The sequence below is a fragment of the Molothrus aeneus genome, chromosome 15, assembly GCF_037042795.1.
Source record: "Molothrus aeneus isolate 106 chromosome 15, BPBGC_Maene_1.0, whole genome shotgun sequence".
Taxonomy (NCBI): domain Eukaryota; kingdom Metazoa; phylum Chordata; class Aves; order Passeriformes; family Icteridae; genus Molothrus; species Molothrus aeneus.
In genome coordinates this window covers 2,960,326-2,982,353 of record NC_089660.1, presented here as the reverse complement: position 1 = coordinate 2,982,353, position 22,028 = coordinate 2,960,326, and positions in this window count along the sequence as shown.

Genomic DNA, 22,028 nt, shown 5'->3' with positions numbered 1-22,028 from the left:
TAGAGAGGCAAGGGCGGCAGGGGAAGAGACTCCAGAAGAGCCCAAGAATTCTGTTGACAAAGCTCCTCAAAAAACCTTTCAAAACACAAGAGCAGAAGTTAAAGATATTTAAGGAAAACAACTGTAGGATGGAGCCATGAGGTGAATCCTTTTAATAAATCCCTACTTTATTCCTGCAGCTCAGCCCAGCCTCTGTTCTAGGTGCCTCTGAAGGCATCACTCGGGGAAATGCTCGTCCCACACGTTTTTTGTGCATTGCTTTAATTCTTCAGTCTTGCCCTCAGTGGCAATCATCATCTCAATAGTCAGGGAGTGGCAATCATCATCTCAATGATCTCAATAATCAGTGTCCCCTCCAGGCTGAGTCCCTGCTGGGGCACCAACACACCCCCATGTCCTCCCAGCAGCAGCAGGGCTGGCTGTGCATCCCTGCTCCCCTCACACCTTTCCCTGTGCCAGAGCTGCACCTGGAGATTTCCTCAGCTCCCTTTTCCCCTGGCACCACCCTCCTGCTTGTCCTCATCACAAATCTCAGCTTTCAGCTTTCCCCCTCAGCACAGGGGAGCCAACCCTTCCCCTTTCCCCCCAGTTCTGCAGTCCTCTGGAGCTCAGCTAATGAGAACTTCATCATGGCACCAGCTGGGGATTAAACTGCATTTTTTTTCACCCAATTTGTCCCACTAACAGTGCTGGTATAAGAAAGTTACACACAAATATGCCATGACCCATGCTTGGGTTATTGCTGGAACTTGTTCTGCAGGTACAAAGAGCATCTCAGGTGGCAGCTGCCAGTTTTATACTGGTGCACCAGGAAATGAGGGCAGTGCAGGAAATAAAGATGATTCCTCCTGTTGAAGTATTTGGTACAGCAGAAGGTCACCAAACGTGTCCAGTGGCACCAGGCCTGACTTTTCTTTATTTATCCCAATCCTGTGCTGATGTAAAGCTGTTGCTGGAGCCTGGTGCCTCTTGAGGAAGAACTCAAAGCACTCACAAGGGGGTTAAACAGTGGGAATAAATAGTGGAAGCATTGCTTCAGGGAGCAGCTGCTGAGGAAATATCCTGCTGAATTTCCAGGAGGCAACAGCAAGGAGCTCTCTCTGGGCTCCTTTCCCTAAGGAAGCTCTCTCCAACCTGCAGAGCTTTAGCCCAGTCCTGCCTCTGGAAAATCCCCCAGGTGCCATGGGAGGCTCTGTCCCTGTGGGGCTGCCCAGCTCTCAGCAGATGCTCTGGGAGGGAGGCAGGAGATGTGAAATTCGGCTTTACCAAAAGATGGGGCGCCCAAAAAACTACCAAACAACAAATCAAACAATAACCTGCAAAATAAAAACACATTACAACGGGAGGCTCTGTCCCCGTGGGGCTGCCCAGCTCTCAGCAGATGCTCTGGGAGGGAGGCAGGAGATGTGAAATTCGGCTTTACCAAAAGATGGGGCTGTAGCCCTCCTTGCCCAGGATGAGCCCCACAGAGCTCAGGGCCCTGACTCTCCACCCTCCCTGCCAAAATCCCCCCCATTTCCAAGCTGCCAGGATTTAGGAGCTCTTCTGCTAAAAGATAAATGTGGGCAGGCAAGCCAGGACTAGGCCTAGAGAGCCTCCTGGATGTATGTCTTGAAATTCTGATTTTTTCAGGCAAGAGGGGAAGCATCCTTTGAGCAGGTTTGTTCAGAACCAGCACATAACAAAAAATAATTGGGTCAGTTCAGCTCGAAGAGGATCTGTAATTTGCTTCCAGCTTGGTCTTTAAAGTAAGGACTAGTTTGTTATGTTAGGTGAAAATTGCTGCTAGAATCACCCTGTACAATTAGACCTATATTTCTACTCAAAAAATCTTTTCTTGAGTAGTCCCCAAGGCGGATTTTTTCTCTGAGGTCCTTTACAGCTCTTCACTGGAAAATGCACTGAGATGTGAGACAGGCCAATGGTTCCTTTTCCTCATTCACAAGGACCCTTCCACACAATTGATTGGTTTTTTTCCCAGAGAGAAATAAATATTACTTGACACAGTCCAGCTCCCCCACCCTCAAAGCCCCTCAGCAGTTGTGAAAACCTCTCCAGATTTGTGCAGTAGTTGGGTGGATTTGCCTTTTCCCTGTGTAATGTGATTTATCTGGCCAGAGCAGAGATGGATTGACCAAACTGCTGCGTGGAAGAGGGGACTGTTCTTTATCACTGCTTTTGCAATATAGATTTTACAAGCTGACAACAGAGTTTAATCTCTGAATAAGCAAAGTTAAGTTGCAAACAAGTGCAGTTCATCTTAGTTCATGGGCTTGGGGGGAAATGCTGCATGGGCAGGATGTGTGACAACAAACAGCAAAGGAACAGCTGAATTTCCAGGGCTGGTACATTTCTAATTCATTGCTGAGCCAGTGCAGCCCTTGAAGGCAAACACAAAATAAACCCTTGCAAGATCAGGCCTGGAGTCAGGGCTGCAGCTCCTGTTGGTGTGACCGTGTTCACAGGGGTCTGAGCATGAGGGGAGACATGAGGATCTGACTCCATGGTTCAGAAGGCTGATTTATTATTTTATGATATATATTATATTAAAACTATACTAAAAGAATAGAAGAAAGGATTTCATCAGAAGGCCGGCTAAGCTAAGAATAGAAAGGAATGATAACAAAGGTTTGTGGCTCGGACAGAGAGTCCGAGCCAGCTGGGCTGTGATTGGCCATTTATTAGGAACAACCACATGAGACCAATCCCAGATGCACCTGTTGCATCCCACAGCAGCAGATAATCAATGTTTACATTTTGTTCCTGAGGCCTCTCAGCTTCTCAGGAGGAAAAAATCCTCAGGAAAGGATTTTTCATGAAAAGATGCCTGCGACATTTTGGGGTGGGAATGGGGAATTTAAGCTGCTTCCAAAATCCCAGCAGCTCCTGTGCTGTGTGTTGAGCTGCTGACAGGAAAACGCTGGAGCTGTGTTTGCACTGAGCTGTTCTCCTCTGCTGAGGTCCCTTCTGCATCCAGGGGCACTCAGAGCACGGCTCCTGTGTTTCCCTGCTGGCCTCAAACTCCATCCCTGCCCTGGCACAGGCAAAGATGGGCTGAAGAGCTGGTGTCAGCCTTAATTCTGTGTTTCCTGGAGGCTCACACTGGTTTAAGACAGACCTTTCAGAGCACTGGGATGACTTTTGGATCCCAGCCTGCAGGGAGAAGGGGTCAGCAGGAGTTTTACAAGGAATAATTCATTTAAACGAGCGCTGTTGAGGTTCACGAGCACAGAACTTGAAATATTCTGCTCTTTGCAAAGTTCACATCATTCTTCCTGTGCTGTTCCTAAGCAAATCTAACAGAGCTCATCTTCCTAAAAATAAACCAGCAGATGCAGCCCAATATGTCTGAGCTCCTCTAAAATACACACTGAGCACGCAGTATCTGAACACATTGCTGGGAGGAGAGGGGAAAACATGCCTTAAAATTGGTTGTGGCTATCTGAGCATGTAAAATCTGAGAGGCTTTGAACCTTCCCATCCAAGGCTTGATCCAGGATGATCCTTTCTGTGGATAGGCTTGAATCATAAATGTCTGTACAAGCAATAAATGTGCTGTTTGCAGAAGCAATCAGTTTGGGAGGATATTCATGCTTCTTTTTCATTTTTATCTGGGAGATTTAATCGTGTCCACTGGTAGATAAGTGAGGGAGATGATTTTTACCTGCTGTGAAATGTCAGGAAGCAAAGACAGCATTAAAACTCTCACTGAGTGGTTCCAGGCGTGATGTTGAACAAGAACAGGGCACAGCTGACAAAAAGGACAATGGCAAAGAATTGAACTCCAAAGTGTGGACAGTGAACTAAAAAAGGGGATTTTGGAATGGGAATTGGGTGTTGTGTGTGCAGCCCAGGCAGCCCCAGGGCATTTGAGGACGTGGCGTGGTCACAGGTAGAAATGTGAAGTGCCCTCACACTGAGCCTGGAAGGAGCTCAGGAAAATGAATCTGACCTGCTGGGACACACAATAAAGGGAGATAAACACTTAAGGAGGAAAATATATTAAACTGCCCCCCCACTTCAGCAGCATCTGTTGATAGCAAGAGCACTATATCTGGTGCAAATGTAATAAGCTACAAGATTAAATGTGTATCATCTTTGCACTGTGAGGCAGGCTGAGATTGCTGCCAGGCTACAGCAGGGAGATTTGCACAAACACATGAGCAAAAGCAATGTTGTCTGGGCTTCAAGCTCAATTTCTGCTATTCAGCCACATAAAATCATCTAAATCCTATCTTGCAGCTGACAGGCAGCAGGGCAAGGTCAGTTAATCACAGTGGGAGGAAAACACAAAGGGTTCCTCTGATTTCCAGGGCTCAGGAGCAGGAGCAGCTCTGCCAGGAGCTGCTGGTTGCTTCTCCTCTCTCCCAGTGATAAAAGCAGCTCCATGTGGGTGTCCATGTGGGAGGAAAACACAGGGAGAGGCACAGGAGGGTCCATGGGGAGGTTCTGCCAGGATTTTCTCTGCTTGCAGCCAGGGCAGGAGTTTTTGTGACTAATTGTAGGGTCCTGAACTGCAATTGAGACCTGAACTGTGTTGAAGAAGGCACATTTTTGTCTAGGAGGAAGAGGACAGCAAATCCAGGCAGTTTGGGCAGAGAATTTTTAGAAGGAAGAGGAAAGGTCAGGGATAAAAAAAGATTAAGAGATCTGTAAGATGGAAAAGCCTGGGGAAGCGTGGGGGCCAGAACAGGGATAATGGAAACATGTATTCACCTAAAATTTGCATTGTTGAATCTGATAATCACACAGGGCTGGGAAGAGTCTGAAATTATGACATAATCCATCCCCCTGCCTCAGAGCAGGGTTAGTTCCACCTCTGCAGGGCTCTGTTTGCCTGTTGCTGAAGGTCATTCAGCAGAGAATCCTCCACAGCCTCTGCTGGAATTCTTCTCTGCAGCTTTACTAAACACTGAAAGCTTTTCCTAAAGCCTGGCCCTCAACATCCTGCAGGAATTGGAGCTAATTCTTGTCCTGGCCAGCACAAATACAAATGCGCTGTCAATTCCTTTGTCATTGCAGCTCTCTTCAATATTTGAAGCCCATAATATTAATATTTTTTTTTCTTTCTGCACAATAATCTTCTGCTCAAGATCAGGTTTTCCCAGCCTTTAGGCTTTGTTTGCCCCTGCACTCTCTCCACCTGATCCTCATCTTTTATCTGAAGTCTCTGTAGCTCCACTCACCCCAGGAATGGGAGGGTGGAAGCAGAAGAACCTCGAGGCTCAGTCCAGCTATGGACAGCAGCATTCTGACTACTGGAAATCATTAATATCTGTCTGGAGTCACTTCTGAACAACCCCAATGACCAAAAGTCTGCCTAAACAAGCCATGGGCAAAGTGTCCTTGGGCATCACTGAGTGCAAACAGCTTTACAACACGAGGTAGCAAATGTAAGGGTGGATTTGGACCTATTGGCTGCCTCAAAAAAAAAAAACCAAACAAAAAAACCCAAACAAAAAGCAAACAAACAAACAAAAAACCCACCGAAAAAACCCCAAAAAACCCACAAAAAAAAATCCCAAAAACCCACCAAAAAAAACCCCAAAAACCCACCAAAAAAAAAAACCAAAAACCCACCAAAAAAACCCCAAAAACCACCAAAAAACCCCAAAAAACCCCCAAAAACCCACCAAAAAAACCCAAAAAACCCACAAAAAAACCCCAAAAACCCACCAAAAAAACCCCAAAAACCCACCAAAAAAACCCCCAAAATCCCACCCAAAAAAAAAAAAAAACCAACCCCAAAACCCACCAAAAAAAAACCCACGAAAAAAGAAGAAAAATTAAACAAACAAACAAAAAAACCCCAAAACCCAACATTTCCCACTGTGCTGTTGTCAATTTATTCTGGAATAGTGGCAAGAGGTGGCTGTGAGCTGAGTCAGAGCTGGAGGATGCTGGTGGGAACTGGGAGAGGCTCCCCCGTGCAGCTCCAGGGCGCCTCTGGGAGCAGCACTGCTGGCCCAGACCTTTCCCAGGATGAAAAGAAAGGAGCAGCAATTGCACAGGACAGGACTCACACCCTTGTTTGATGCCAGCAGAAAGCTCTGTTAAAAACAAATATCAGAACCCCAGGAAAACAAAACAAAGGTGAAATGCCCAAAGCTGCTGTTCCACAAAGCAAACAGGCAGGATTTAAATGCCTCTGCTTGGGCTGAGAGAGAATAATGGCAAGAAAGAATTAAGGGTTAAGAAAGAAAGGGAGAAAGAAGCCTTTTATGTAGGAATTAAAGGTTTAACCCGGTAAATCTCCCTCTTTCTCTTATTTCTGGGATAAAAATAAGAGCACTTGGAAAGCTTAAGGGCTAGATTTGAGAAGACAGCTGTGAGTGTGAGGATGCTCAGACACAACTGGGGACTGGAGAAATCCCTAAGCTGCTTTTTCTTAGGAGAAATAAAGAAAATTACCACTTTGGAAGTCTTATGATATGTCTGCATTTTAGCTGACTGCAGTTTTATAAAACAGCCTTACAGTGGGATTTGTTTGCTTAAATTCAGCCAAATCCTTCACTGGCAGGAGCAAAAATTGAGGCATTGGGTGTGCATTTGTCATGCAGCTGCTTTCTGTGGGCAGCACCTGGGGCAAAGGGGACTTTTCCAGGCTCAGATTTGTGTCAGTAACTCCTGGGAGTGCTTCCCTCTCCTCATCACCCCTTTGGGGAATCTGTCCCACTCACTGAGAGGAAGCAGGTAAAAACGAGTGAGGGGTTTTCTTTTCATTTTCCTACAGCTAAAAATGAGTGAGAGCTCCCAAAACTCATCTGTGCTCTGGCTCTGGAGTCTTTTTCTGCCTAAAAGTCACGTTGGGCAAACATTAATGGCAAATTCAGTTCCCCCAGCTGGGCAGTTTGTGGCTTTCAGGAGAGTTGAGTCAATCCTGGGAGAGGTGTGGGTCACTCACCTCAGCTGATCCAGGCTGATCAAATCCTTGGGAGCTGCAAAATGCTCTCAGTTTTTTCCTGCTAAAAAAAACCCAGAATTCATTCTTTCCTGGAACAGAGAAAGGAATAGATTTTCTTCCAGGAACAGATTTATTTTTGCCTTTTAGTTGCAATGTAACTTTAGCAGCAGTTCAAATCTGAATGGTTCTGGACTCTTTTTGTTATTGCAGTTAAGAAGTCACTATCAGCCATTATCAATCAATCACATTAATTAATTTATTTTTTTTTATTCAGTAACTGATATAGAGATGAAAAGAGAGGATTCTTTTGGTAAGAAGACTGGTCTCCCTCAGTACCTTCCCAAAAGGAAAATAATAATGGAAAGAGTGGGGATACTGAAGGATACCTGATAAAGCAGGATTTATTATCAAAACCTGCACTACTATTTCCATATGCAATGTTGATGTAACAGACTTAAATATTAGATCATTAAAGCAATCATGAGAAAATCAGAGGCCACTCTGCAAAACCATAACCCCAAGCAAAGAAAAATTCCTTGCAGCAATGTTTTTGTAAACAGCACCTACTTAAAAATTAAATAGTGTACTACATAAATATATTATATTCATATAGACCCCTTCATCTGTGAGTAAATCCAACCACAAAGTGGAAATACCTGCATTTGGCAATATCCACGTGGAGCAGCATCCAGCTTTGGCTCTGCCTTCCTTTTTTTTCCTCCTTTTTATTCCTTTATTTTCTTTTTTTTTCCCTTTTTTCCCTTTTTTCCCTTTTTTCCCTTTTTTTCCCTTTCCCCCCCCCTTTTTTTTCCTTTTTTTTTCCTTTTTTTCCTTTTTTCCCTTTTTTCCCTTTTTTTTCCTTTTTTTTTCCTTTTCCCCCTTTTTTTCCTTTTTTTCCTTTTTTCCCCCTTTTTTTTCCTCCTTTTTCCCCCTTTTTTCTTCCCCCTTCTTCTTTTTTCCCCCTTCTTCTTTTTTCCCCCTTCTTCTTTTTTCCCCCTTCCTTTTTCCTTTCCTTCCTTCCAAATTTACCCATCTGATAATTTATCACCCATTTTCGTGTATTTAGTGTTTTAATGCACCTTCTCCCTCTGGCTGGTGGAGCTCAAAGGGGGAATGGCCTTCCAGGGGGACTTTCTTTGGAGAACTACCTTAAAAAAGCAAGAGACACTCACTTTTACATTTCTGAAAGCTGAGAGAAAGGATCCAGGAAGATTTTCCTTTGAATTATACAGATTTTGGTGATGCTTGAATGGCTTCAGTGCAGGCAGAGGAAAAGGCAATTTCTTCTCCTGGATAGGAAGGGGAGGGAGCCCAGGGCTCAGCAGAACCAGGCTTTGCCTCTCAGTCCCTGCTCCTTGCACCCCACAGAGCCTTTTTGGTGTCCCCACCCTCCTCCCTCTTCCTGCTCCTTCCAGCTCAGCATTTCTTCACTCCAGGTCCCCTTTTCCTCCCTGCTCAGATCATTTCTGCTCTGCAAACAGGTGGACAAAATGATCAGAGGAGGTAAACGTCTCCCAGCGGAGCCAAACGTCCTCGTGGTTCAGTGAGCTCCTGAGGAGAAAAGCAAGGGGATGGGAAGCTCCAGCATCAGGGAGATTCTCTCAGCTTAGTGGCCTGAAGCAGCGGCTGGTAAGGGCAGCTGTGGAGCACAGCCTGGCTCAAAAGAGAGACTGGAGTTTGGTGTCCCCTCACTGGAGAAGGCTCTGCATTAACCAGATCCTCGTTTCATCAGCTGTTAAACTTGAAATGGGAATTTCTGAAGGATTAAATATAAAAGAACACAAATAGGAAGGGACAGCACTAAAGAGGCAAACCCATAATTCAATCCACTGAGCAGGGAAAAAGAGAGAATGTGATTTATGGAGGGTGTTACTGCTAAAGAGGATAACCAGGAGAAGAACATCTAACCAGGCACAGGGGATCTTACTGAGGGGTAGAGAATCCTGAGAGCTGACACTAAAATGAAATATTTAATACACTTTTATAGATGTCACTAAAAATGACAATCATCCAGTACCTGCAGGGAGCCAGGCTGGGTGGAGTTCTGATGGTGGAAGGTGTGGAATGAGATGATTTTTATGGCCCCTTCCAATCCAAACCATTCTGTGATTCCATGATGATTGTTTGAGATGCACACTTGGCTTCTGAGGGAGAGCTGAGCAGCCCAGGGTGTTTTTCCTTAGAGGAGAAGCACATTTAATGTTGGAAAGAGTCTTTAATGTGGAGGGAGGCCATTCATGTGAGCTAAGAATTAATATTGGCACATCAGTGCTTCCAAATCAGCTTTGAGTTTCCATGCAGATTCCTCATAAGTCAAAATCATGTGCAAATATCTTTCAGGCTTGGTTTCAGCACCAATCCATGTTCTCATCTCATCCTGCTGAAGTCTGACATTAACCACAGGGATGGGCACTGAGGGGAGAGAGCAAAGAGTTCCCTGCAAATAAACCTGGAGAGGAGCCTGGCTCCAGGGTGCCAGCTTTGGGTGGCAGCTATTTCCAGGTGCCAGCTGAAATGACCTCGCATTCAGTGAGATGAGGATGTGGGGGATGATTTAAACTTAAATCCAGGTCAGGGGAGGCCATCCTCGCCCTGTACTGCTGAGGCCAAGCCCTGAGTGCTGTGTCCAGTTCTGTCCCCTCAGTTTGGGAAGGACATGGAGGGGCTGGAGCACATCCAGAGGAGCCAACGAGGCTGGAGAGGGGCTGGGAACACAAACCCTGTGAGGAAGCCCTGAGGGAGCTGGGGGTGCTCAGCCTGGAGGAAAGGAGACTCAGGGCTGCCCTCATCGCTCTCTGCAGCTCCTGAAAGGTGCCTGTGCTCAGGTGGGGCTGGGCTCTTTCTCCAGCAGAACTGACACAACCAGAGCACACAGCCTCAAGCTGTGCCAAGGGAAATACAGGTTGGATATCAGGAAAAAGTTTTTTCCAGCAAGGGTGATAAAGTTCTGGAATGTTCTGCCCAGGGAGGTGGTGGAATCCCCATCCCTGGGGGTGTTTAACAAAGCCTGGATGTGGCACTGGGGGCCAGGGTTCAGTTGAGGTGTTGGGGCTGGGTTGGACTGGATGATCTTGAAGGTCTCTTCCAACCCTGTGATTCTGTGAATTCTGTGAATTCTGTGAACGTCCTCTCCTCATCTCTGACCCAGCACAAGGAGCAGATCCTGCTCTGGGCAGGGTTAGAGGCTGTTGTCACTTTGCTCCCGCTCCTCCCCTTACTCACATTTGTTGTTCCTGCAGCAGGCCTTGAGAAAAGCTTTATTTCAGTCCCCAAAATGATAAACAAGCCTCCTGCTGCCTTCTCCTCTTGGATTTTACAGATTTACTGTGCTGGCACATCGTTGTTAGCTCTCCCTGCTAGAAGCCATTCCTCAAGCTGGTAAATCCACCTGCAGGTAGCTCTGTCACCCAAGTAGATGACAAGGATATGAATATGACAAAACTTTGGGCTATGAAAGCTAGATGGGAACAAAATTAGCCTGAAAATCTGTCAGACATGAGGGGCAAATATAGAAGTTTGTATCTCAGTCCCTAAAATAATTTCCTGGTAATGAGCTGCACGGGTCAGGATGAGTGCAAGCAACGAGGTTCATTTGCACAGATTGCATGAAAGGTAAGCTCAGACCCTGCAGTCTGAGTCAGGGGAACAAGTAATTGAACTAAAAATAGTTCACTAAGTCTGCCAAAGGTAGTCTGTGGTTGCTATGCAGCTGAATGGCAAGTGGAAGTGAGCAGGACATTTTAATATCAACTGCTCTTTTATCCTGCAAGGACTCCTGGAAATGAGGGTGATGAAGTGGAAGTTTCACTGTCTTCCTCCATGCTGCTGCTGAGCAGCACAGAAAGGCACAGAAATCACTGCCAATGCCAGCAGAATGATTGCCTGGATACATTTAGGGTGGAGAATACATTCAGGATGGATTTTGGGAAGGGTTCTTACCCCAGAGGGTGCTGGCACTGCCCAGGCTCCCCAGGGATGGGCACAGCCCTGAGGCTGCCAGAGCTCCAGGAGGGCTTGGACAGCGCTCCAGGGATGCCCAGGGTGGGATTTTTGGGGGTCTGTGCAAGGACAGGGGCTGGGATGATCCCTGTGGGTCCCTTCCAGCTCAGGATATTCCAGAATTACTTTCACGGAACTTCTCATGTGTTGTTAGGACAGGCGAGAGGGGCATCAGTGTGGTGTGTCCTCAGAAAAATTGAAATGGTGAGGGAGAGAAGTTGCTGTTCTTGGATCACAGAGAGGAGCAAAGAAGGAATAAAGGGAAATCTGTGGCGATAAAGAAGTTTTTGGGAGACAGGAGGGTCTGAGGTAACAGGAACCACAGGCCAAATAAGCACCAAAATTTCGTCTCCAGCAATAAAAAGGAGAAATGAAGAGGGACTGAAGAAGGGTGAGAGACAAATGAAAGTGCAAAATGAACCCAGAAAACAAAACAAAGATTGAGTCAGGCAGTGTGGGTGTGCACGCAGGTGTCTGTTTGCAAGCACAAATATAGAACAGGAAGATGATGATCAAATAAAAAGAAGAGATACAAAACCTGGCAAACATTCTGAAGCTGGAGGGATAAAAAAGATTGAAATAAGAATGCAAGAGGAGGAAGCTGTAAATTAAAGGATAAATGGGGAGGGAGGAACAGCAATTGAAGTATTACAACAGTTTCAGCATTTTTGTGAATTCTGGTGACAAAGGAGAGGCAAAGCTCTAAAATCTGGAGTTTTAGGACAATACTTGGAAGGTTGTTTGTGTGTGAGAGGCATGGAGGGACCTCCCTGGGATAGGAAATGTGGCTTGGGGGCATCCTCTGGCCCTGCTGGCTCTCAGGGCTCAGCCCTTCCCACTCAGTCTGGCTCTGCCTGCAGAAGGCTCCTGGCAGGAGGAACATGCTGGTCCTCACTGGCCAGATGCTCTGCTGGCATCTGTGGGTGCTGAAAACCTTGATTGTTTCATTTGAGGGTTTTGCATGAGGAGATTTGTTTGGATCTGCAGTCAGCTCCTTGTGCTTGCACTTCACAATCACACTGGAATGAATTCATGGCATTTCCCAGGTGTGTGGATGGAAAGGGCACCCAGAGCTTTCCCCTTTGTGTGGATGGAAAGGGCACCCAGAGCCTTCCCCTTTCCCCTTTCTTGTGGGACAGAAGCACCTGGCACAGACAGGGAGTGCTTGCAAGACTGCAGGGGACCCTAAATCTCATCTTTATCTGTGGTTCAAGGGGTAAATCGAGGCAGACAGCGCCTCTCTGGGATGAGGGGACACAGCCACCACTGCTCCATGCCCTGGTCCCCTCGTGGGGAGTGTGATGCAGCCTCAGCGAGCCTGGGCAGGGAGCACAGGAGCAGAGCAGCTGCCTAAGCTCCTCTGCCTCCCCCAGGGTCATCCCTTCAGCCCCAGCCCATCCTAATCCACCCTTTTGGGCTGCTGCTCTGAGTTAGAGATGGGATCTCCTGCGTGCCTCCACTCCTCAGGAGCTGACAGGCACAGCAGACCCAACTCCCTGGGTGATTTCTCAGCTGCCTTGGCAGGGCTCAGGCACAATACAGATTGTGACACAGGCCATCCCCTCACAACACACTGAGCTCAACCTCCCCGCAGTCTATTACACATCCTGTCTCCACAGAATGCCTGGAGACAGCATAAATCATCCCATGAATCTCCCCCATGTGCCCAGCTCTGCCTCCGAGCACCTGAATTAACCCAGCCTGGCTGGCACCTCCTGCTGCCTCTCGTGGTGTCAGGTCTGCCTGGGCAGGGCTGGCAGTGACCCCTGGGGAGGGGAGGGCACAGGAATGGCAGTGCAGAAAATGAGCAAACAGCCCAGCAGAGCCTTTGCCGTGCCTTGTCTCTGTCACCGGGGTGTTGGCAGCACAGGGATGCGCTGCAGAGCAGGTCACGGAAATGATCCGGGCTGAAAATAACCTGCCAGGAAATAAAACCACTGCTCCTGCTTGTTTTCAGCAGTGGGGGGTTCTAAGGAGGAGTTTCTTGCTGGGGTTGGGGGTTTCAGGCATGGTTGTTGCAGTGTGGCCCCATCACAGAAGTTAATTAAGTGCCCTCCTGATGATCTCAGGATGTGAGAGGATGACTCACCCCAGCCTCAGTAATTCCAGTTCTGTTGAAGATTGCAAGGCAAGATGTTTTCCATTCCCATCTGCATGGCAGATTACCTTTGTCAAGTGGGCAGTTTGCCTTATCTCTCTCTTTGAGTGACCACATTCACACCTCCCTGGGAGGGGACATCTGTTGATAACAGCCATTGAATGTCCCTGCATGGCTGATAAGAGCTGCAGCATCCCATTGGGAGATGCTCCGCCCAGAGGGAGGAGCCAAGCATTCCTACCTGGATATAATCCAGAGGTTTTGAGACACCAGCACGTCTTCTCCACTGGATTCCCCAGAGGAACAGCAGCTGCCTCTCCTTCCCCTGGATCTTCAGAGGCAGAATCCATCCTTCTCTACAGGATCCTTGCTCCAACAGAGCCACCCCTGACACTGCAGGAGGGCTGAGCCACAATTCCAATGGTTCTGCTGCCAACACCCTGACCCACAGAGTGTCAGGTTGGGTTCTGACTCTGGCAGTGTTGCTCTAGTGTCCTGCATTGTTTATTTTATCCTTTTATATTTTTCCTTTTCCCTATTAAAGAACTGTTATTCCCTGGTCCCATATTTTTGCCTGAGAGCCCCTCAATTTAAAATTCATAGCAATTCGGAGGGGTTTATATTCTCCATTTCAGGGGAGGCTCCTGCCTTCCTTAGCAGACTCCTGTCTTTCCAAACCAAGACAAGTTCTCAGACTGATCTGGGTAGAAACTGCCCTGGTTCTCTCCCAGTGCCACAAAATCAGCATCTCTTTCCATCCTTCTTTGTCCCTGGGCTTGCTCATGAAGCCAAGGTCCTGCCAAAGCAAACCCAGTCCCCCCAGAGCACAATTTCCAGCAGTAAATTGTCCTGGCCAGCCTCATCCTGCATTGTCACATCCCACCTGTAATTTCAGGGCTTTACAGAGTTCTTTATTTCTTTTCATGAAATGCCCTGAAAGAAAATCCATATCCTGCCTTCCACCCAGCAGATCCTGCATTTCAATGGAGAATTAAGTGATTCATGTCATCTCTACTGAGTCTGAAACACAGGGGGGACGTGTCTGACACAATAAATCAAACTGTGGGCCATCCATAAGATGTCCAGAGGGATTTTTAAACATTAGATATCCTTTGGCACCTCCATTGCTCAGGTATCTTTGATCATGCTCCCAAGAAATCCTGCAGCATTAGGCAGATAAACAACCTAGAAACTGGAACTGTTCTCTAATTGCTACCAACTGAATTTCCAGCATTTTCTGATGCTCTTTGTGATGTGTGTGGGGTTGGCTGGAAGAGAAAGCAGAGGAAGAAAAGGAGACACCACCCCTCTGCCCTAAGCAATGCTTTGATTTAAATTCATGCTTCCCTAATAGTGCAAAATACAGAATAGGTAGGAAATAAGGTCCTTGCAGGAGGTGGATAATTGTGGTTCTCTCAGAAAAAAAAAAAAAAAAAAAAAAAACAAAGGAAAAAAAAAAAAGCTTATGTGATGGATGGCTGAGTGCTATGAATGCAAATACCAGGCTGTAATTTATGGAAGTTAATAGCAACAAAATGTTAGTAAGATGGTTAGAAAACAACAAGAGCAGCAATGTCTGATGGAGTTTAGATATTCATCAAACAAATGGGAGTCCTTAGTGGGAAGTGTCACACAAGAAGGATGGCTGAGCTCATGCAAGGTGCAAGGTAAAAGCCATCACCAGCCTCTGATTCAATGTTCATTCCAAGCCCCCACCCCCAGCACCCATAAACCAATTTATTTTGCCATCTTTCAATGTTCCACCCCACAAGCTGCTTTGGGGCAACTCGTTTATTTAACAGGCCAGGCTCCACGTGCAAAAGGAGGGTGACATTTTAATCCTGCGGTTTCATCCAGCTGTGATTAAAGCTCCTGGCTTTAATGGTAGAAAACTTGGGGAAATGGAGTTTACATGGTCACCTTCAGAGTCTTTTCTGCCAATTCACCCCCAGACTGTTCCTGGAATTCTGTTCCCATCCTGACACTGCTAATGACAGCAAAGAGTTTTGCTGGGGATTTTTCTGACAGAGGAAAAGCTTTATGTTTTCCACTGTGTATTGATGAGCGTGGCTTTGAAGCACTCCTGAGGTGTGGAGTTTAGATCCAGAAGTTCAGATGCTTATCTAAACTGACTTTAAATTGACTGCATCACTCACTTGCCTCCCTGCAAGCAGAGAAGGGATGAACACAGTCAGGGGTGGCAGAGGGGGAGGGATACATGACCCAGGAAATTTTTTTTCCAAGGTCAAAAGCGAGTAGATTTGTCTAGTTCTCATTTTCTACCTCCCACTTTAAAATTTTTGAGGGAGGGCAGCTGGTGTCAGCCAGATCCTTTCAGACTTCCCAGCGTGCTGTAACTAGGCAGCATCCACTTCAATGTGGATGATAATTGCAGGTCCTGGGCTGCAAACTGACGTCAGCTCCTCAGAGGAGGATGCTGACTGCTTAATGAACATCACTAGACACTGTTTAGCTCCTGCTCAGAAAAAGAAAACTCAAAAAATTACTTTCAGGGAGCAGTCAGCATCCATTATCTTCTTTCTGATGATAATTTAGAGATGTTTCTCCCAGCATTTGAGAAAAAGAGTGCACTTCCAGAGCAGCAGCTTCAAGTTTGATTATGTGGCAGAGAGAAAAAGGTGACATAGAAGTATAATTAGAGGGTCCTTTGCTAGGAGAAAATTAATTTCTGCTGTGTGCAGGGACCCTTTATACCCTCTGTGCCATCCTGTTTATAATTCCATGTGCAAAGCTCAGGTGTATCCCCCCTTCATGCTGCTCTTTTCTCTCCATTTAATGTTTTTAGAGTGATGGACTGCTCAGGTCAGCTGGGAATGGGAAATTGTTTCCTTTTTCTTGGCAGCATGAGGAGATGGAATTGGTGTGGGATCCATGTCTAAGGTCCTGCTGTTGCAGCCTCATTACTGGGGACATTTGCACATGCAAATTTAGAGTTAACTTTTGATAAATCCCCAAAGCGGTGGAAAGAGGACAGGAGGGCCCTGCTGCTCAGGTATTGCACCGTTCCTGAACCCTTGGGTTGTCTTCATCCCAGTGGGCTGCTCCTGCCTCTTTGGAGCCTACTTATGGTGCCAGGGAAGCACAGAGGTCAGGAAATTAAGGAGAATTCACCTCTCCAACCTGGGCTGGGCTGGTCATGGGGTAGCTCTGCAGAACTCAGCTGTTGTACCTGGGGATGGATTTGTTCCATTGACTTTTCCTGAACGACATCTCCCAGCGAGGATGAACTTTCTTTGAGGTCTTGCAGGGGGAATTAATTTCAATTTTGTCCTTGAAGGGCGAGGAAGAGATTTTTTGGAAACCAGAAAAGACCAGAGAAAATAAAGGGCTGGAAATAAGCACACTTAACAGCGTTATGGAATCAAGCTTTGTTTTCATTATTGTGCCATGCAGCAAAATGCATTTCCCAGCGTTCTTCAGAGCACTCCAGTAATTTGTCTTAATTAGCATGATTTAGGTGGTTGCTTCCAGCCTTTGGAATTTAGCACAAGGTTAATGTACATAAACGTGTGATGGCACAGGGAGAAACCAGAGCTGTCCTGAAGATGAAGTGCTCCAGCAGCCTGGAATGCACCAGGAATTGGCTGAGTAGGCACTCTCAGTTCTGCCACCGAGGCAAAACAGCCACAACACCCTGAGCTGCAGATGTGTGACTCCCAGGAGCCCCAGGAGCAGCAAAGTGGGGGTCAGGAGTCCCTCTGGAAATGCTTTTTCTGATATCTTTGAATGGAGGCTGATTTGTTTCTAAGGTTGTGCTTCCCTAAAACCTGCAGGGTTTTCTGTGTCTGAGTTCTCTTCATTGTGTGGAGCTGGGCAAGCTCAAAGCTACCTTTGAAAATCAGACTCTTGGAAGGGGCAGTGGGTGTGGGAATGTGTGACCTCACCTGGCAAGGATTTTAGGGACTTTTGCTCTGTGTGAGACCGAGTTGTCCCTCTCTGTTTCAGCCCTGTCAGCCTTGTGTGTGTGAGCACCTCTCCCACAGGGCTCTTGCAGCTTTTTGCACTGGTTTGATGTGAATAATCTCCATCCACAGGGGGTTCACACCCCTCTGCCTGGGCCTACAGATCCCTCCTTTCTCCCTCTCTTTTTTCCAGCAGAATCTGGAGGATCCTGGAGATTTGGGAGCTTCTGCACTTCCCGTTGTGTTGTAAGGCCCTGGAGTGGAACTGACTCCAGCTTCCAAAAGGGGATCTCAGGGGAAATATCTCTGGGCCTTTTTAACCTGCTTTTCCAGCCTGTCCTTCCCTTCTATAAGGGGGAAGATGTTGGTTATGCCCCCTCCCAGCCACCCAAACACAAAATGAGCAGAGTTGCCTCACCCAAAAGGCTGGAGGGAGTGAGAATCCACGTCATGGTTTGTGTGCAGAGCAAGGTGATCGCTCTGTACAGAGGAACATCTCCTACAAAAACATGTTGGATTTGTAATAACTGTGCTTTCATTGCTCATCTGCTTTGTCTGGGGAGCTGTGAATAAGAGTTTGGAGTCATTCAGGAGTTTCTCACCCACCCACCACCACTGATCCATCAAATGGGGGAGTTTTGCCCCAGTAAAGGAAGGATGTAGAGAAGGAGGTGAGGGCCCCCTGAGACTCCTTTTGGCCTGTGTTTGTGGCATGGTGAGAGTGAATTACACCCAGATTTCGATGTTCTCCCTGCCAGCTCCGCAGACTTCTCTGGCAGAGCCTGCTCTGCATTGCTATGAGTTCCTTTGCCCTGGGGAGGTGGTGCAGGGTGTTCCACACCAGGATTGTCCCCTCAGGAGCCCCAGCTGTGTCACCATGGCTGCTCCATCTCTGGGCTAACACCAGAGGTGCCAGCCCCCCCAGACTCCACCCACAATTTGCTCAGCAGCAGGGAAGAAACAGCATTTCTGCCTTCCTTTGAGAGTGGCTGGAGAGTCTCCATAGAAACATTTGTTGTTACACAACATCAGTACTTTGGGCTGTCTCCTTCCTTCCTTCTCATCCTCTGTGAGGGAATTTGTGGATGCTGTGTGATTTCCTGAGCTGAATGGGTGGTTTACATGGCCAGGCTGTCCTGAGGGATAAATTTAGTCTCTCTGTCCCTCTGATGGGTATTTTTGTGCCTCAAGCTTTGCTGCAACAATCCAAGCTGTGGCCAAGAAGTTTTGGTGCAGAGTCTCATTTGTATGGGTAGAGTTCTGTCAAACAGATAAAATGATAATCTCCATTACCAGGAGCTAATTAATTTAATTCTCTCATTTTCTTTGAGGTATGAACTGGAAATAAAAGGACTGAGACCGATAGGAGGAAAAAAAAAAAAAAAGGAGGGGTTTGTTCTATCAGATCTTTCCCTGTGAGCCTGCTCTGCAGAACAGCTTCTTTGCTGTTATATTTTAGAATATATTAGACCCACCTCATGTTTAAACTGCTAAGGTGATGCCTGAGGAACAGTTAATGCCACTGGGAAAGTGAATTATGCAATAAAGGAGGAGGCAAGAAATCAGGGAGAAACACAGACCGTGCCTAGATATTTATCACTGTTACTTTCTCCAGTGATTTTTGCTTTGCACAAGTGCACGTGGATTTGAGTGTGAGCAGGGAAATGTGTCCATGGCAGCTTTGCTGTTTTGTGTGTTTAATCTCTCCCTGCCTCAGCTCTCGGGGTGGGCAGGGATGCAGACGTGGCCATGGTCAGGTTTTTAACCTGTGGAACTCTGAGATGTGCCAGAGGCAATCACACCGTGCAGAGCATCTTCCCAGCAGGAGTGAGGGCGGCAGATCCTCCTTCTGCAGGTGCCCCAGGAGCCTCTTCAGGAATCCTGTGCAATCTGGGGTAGTGAGGAGAAGCCCAGTTACCACACACCTTTTTCTTCCCCAAGATCTTATCATTTCTTCCTTGCCTCCAAAGTATATCCTGTAAAGGGTGAAAGGAGAAAGCTTTTTGCTCCTAAAGCCCTGGATCTGCTCCCATAAAAAGAGCTGCAGTGCTGAGCACATGCAGATCTGCAAGGGGAATACCCAGGGCTCCATTCACACAAATCACTCCCCTCCCTGTGAAACAGCAAAGAAAATTTGGGGGTGCAGAGCAGTGCTGGGGAGCTCCCTCAAGGTGTGGGCTGGCAGGGGTGGTTTATTTAATATTATTTAATTATTTAATATTATTTAACATTCTGCATGGGGTGGAGGGGAGATGGCAGCTGGGGAGTGGAAATTTTTTCTCTCTGGTTTCACAGTTTCAGGGGAGATCAGTCAGATCTGCCTCTGGCTTGTTTTGTGGTCACCCTGAAGCAGAACAGTGCATAACACGATGACAGTGAGGTTTGCTGTGGGGAAATCAGGGTTTTCTTTCAATGGGGTATCTGGAGGGGAAGGGAAAGAGAATTTTCAATACAGCTGAGTCACTTGAGCCAAAAATCTCCTGAAAGAGTCACTCAAATATGACAGGAGCAAGATTTAAATACTGAGAAAGACCAAAATAACCAATGCCTGTAAACTGACATAGAATGTTCCCTTTTTCCAAGGCATAATCCAAGCTCACTACCCAGATCCCAGCTGACATTCAGGGAAAGTGCTCACCTGCACCCACAGGAGAGGCTGGCAACAATCCCTCCCTCATCTCTCCATGCATTTGTCACCCGTGGCTGAAGAGCTGTTTTGGTTTTTTGTTTTTGTTTTTTGTTTTTGTTTTTTTTTTTTAATGTGTGGCTTTGAAAACGCAACTGAACACTCCCAGGGAGGGTTGGTTTGTGTTTTGAGGCTGCAGCTCCCCTGCTGAATTTCATGTTTACAGTTTATGATCCCTGAATCCTCGGGTGCCTCATTCCCAGCCCTGCAATAGAAATGTCACGAACCCCAGTGCAGTGTGTGCCATCCTCTGAGCTTCCCAGCCCCTTGCTGATGCTTTCAATGAGGTTGAAATCACAGCTCCCCTGCAGAGGGATTTCTCTCAGAGCCCTGCAAATGGGTTTTTCTCCCTCACACCCTCATGTCGGCCTTTGCCTTGGGTCCCACCAAAGCCAGCATCCCCACAAAGCATTAGAAGGGCAAAAAAGTGGGATTTTGGTAGATTTGTTTCCTGTTCATCTTCTCCAGACTCTTTGTATCTCCCCCCAATGGCATTTTTCTTTCTCTGGCCTGATCCTTTCAGTTTTTCCTACTCCCTTAAAGAGAAATAAGGAGTGTGTGGTCTTTTTGCCACGAGCACCTCTCTGTTCCTCCAGCTCTATAAATTGCTGCTGCAGTGAGAGGCTCAGATGAGCCATGGATTTGTTCCATCATGTGAGTAAACCATGTGCAATATTGACCATCCCTCTCCAGGCAGCATCAAAATTGCAGAGATTTCTAGGTCTGAAACACAACAGGAGAACTGAAAACCCCCAGCTCTCTCCAGAAAATAACCAGTTCAAGGAAGCAGAAATCTTACTTCAGGCTTTCCCTGCTGCACTCTGGCCATGTTCTAATTTCTCCACTCTCTGCTGTTCCAAGGGCCACTTGGTCATATTTCTCCCTAAAGCAAACTCGTTAAAAATTCAGGGGAAAGGTGCCAGATATGATTTAATTGAAAAGAGAAATATGGAGAGCTACCTGGGAAAGGGAGAGGAGGGGAATCTTGAGCCATCTCCTGCATTTTTGCTGGTTTATTGCTGTGCCTGGGAGTTTCTCCTGCAGCAGTATGTCACTGGAATAATAAGGCAGCAGGTTGGTTGCTTAACTGCAGTGGCCAGATCAGTGGGGATTTCAAGAGATAAGTAATTCTGTTTGATTTTGCATCCAGGAATTATAATTTACATTCCCTTCACCTTAGAGAGAGAGGCAGTCTGGGCTATAATTAAGCTTTTTTTCCCCCCTGTCTGCTTTGGTCCTCTGTTCCTCCTATTGTCAGGCAACGTGGCAGCAGAAGTCTTAAAAGCAGGGAGTCATGACAACTGACTCTTCCCAGAGCAACTGGAGTTGTTAGAAGGAAAAAAAAAAAAAAGAAATATCCCTGAAAAAGCAATTAAATCACAAAACTGTACCAAGCAGGAAAACGAGAGCCAAGGTTTGGGAACCACCCACGAGTTGGGAGTTTGTTATCTGCAGCTTGGAGTTCTGGGCTGGGTAAAAAGGGAGTTGGATTCACTGATGTTATCTGGGGGTCTGGCCGTGGTTTCATGTCTGTAGATAAATAAATGCCCACACAAAGAGCTAATTAAGGGCAGGAGGAGTGTCTTGCACAAGAACCTCTTAATGGCTTTGGAGCAAAAGTCCTGTTGAATTTCCCAGGGTGAGAAATCCAATGAGCACCCGTGAGTCCATCCATGGAGTGCTCAAAGCTTACTTTTATTAGGTTTGATTGGCTCCAAATTAAAAAGTTACCCTGGCAGTGAAAGGTTTAACCAAAATCTTAAATAAAAAATAAAAGAGCTACTTTGATTGTGATAAGGAGTTGCTGTGCCTGGATTTCTTCTTAGCATGGCAGGAGAGGGTTTGTTCATCTCCACCCTATTTCTGGTTATCTCTGCCATCAGTAGCAGAATTCTGGGTTCTCCCCTCAGTTTCCATGGTTTGCACACCTTGATTGGGTGAATCTTGCTTTGAGTCCCTCAGGTGTGATAACCATGTGGTTTTGGCAGCTCACAGACATGTCCTGCTGTTGAGGAGGGAAGACCTGGATCCCTCTGTGATTTCAGCCAGCATCCTTCCAGGAAGGCACCAGGTTTTTAATTTCAGCAGTGCAGGAGCATCTGTGGGATTGGCTGTGGTTACAAACACCTGGATTTGGGAAGTCAGGGCTTCCCACTTGTGCTCCCCTCCTAAGCAGAAGATGTCTCTGTGCAAATCACAGCAAAGCCAGGTATCTTTGAGCCTAAGTTAGTCTCATTTGCCCTTTTGCTCCTCATTCTGTTGCTCTTTGTACGTTTATCTGTTCTCTGTGAAGGGGACATGCCACTACAGAGAGGATCTGTGGTTTCCCTGCACATCCGATTTGTACCCTGCTAAAACCAACCAAAGAAAGTATTTGGAGAGTGGCTTTGTTTTCAAACAGCTCCAGATGCAAAATGC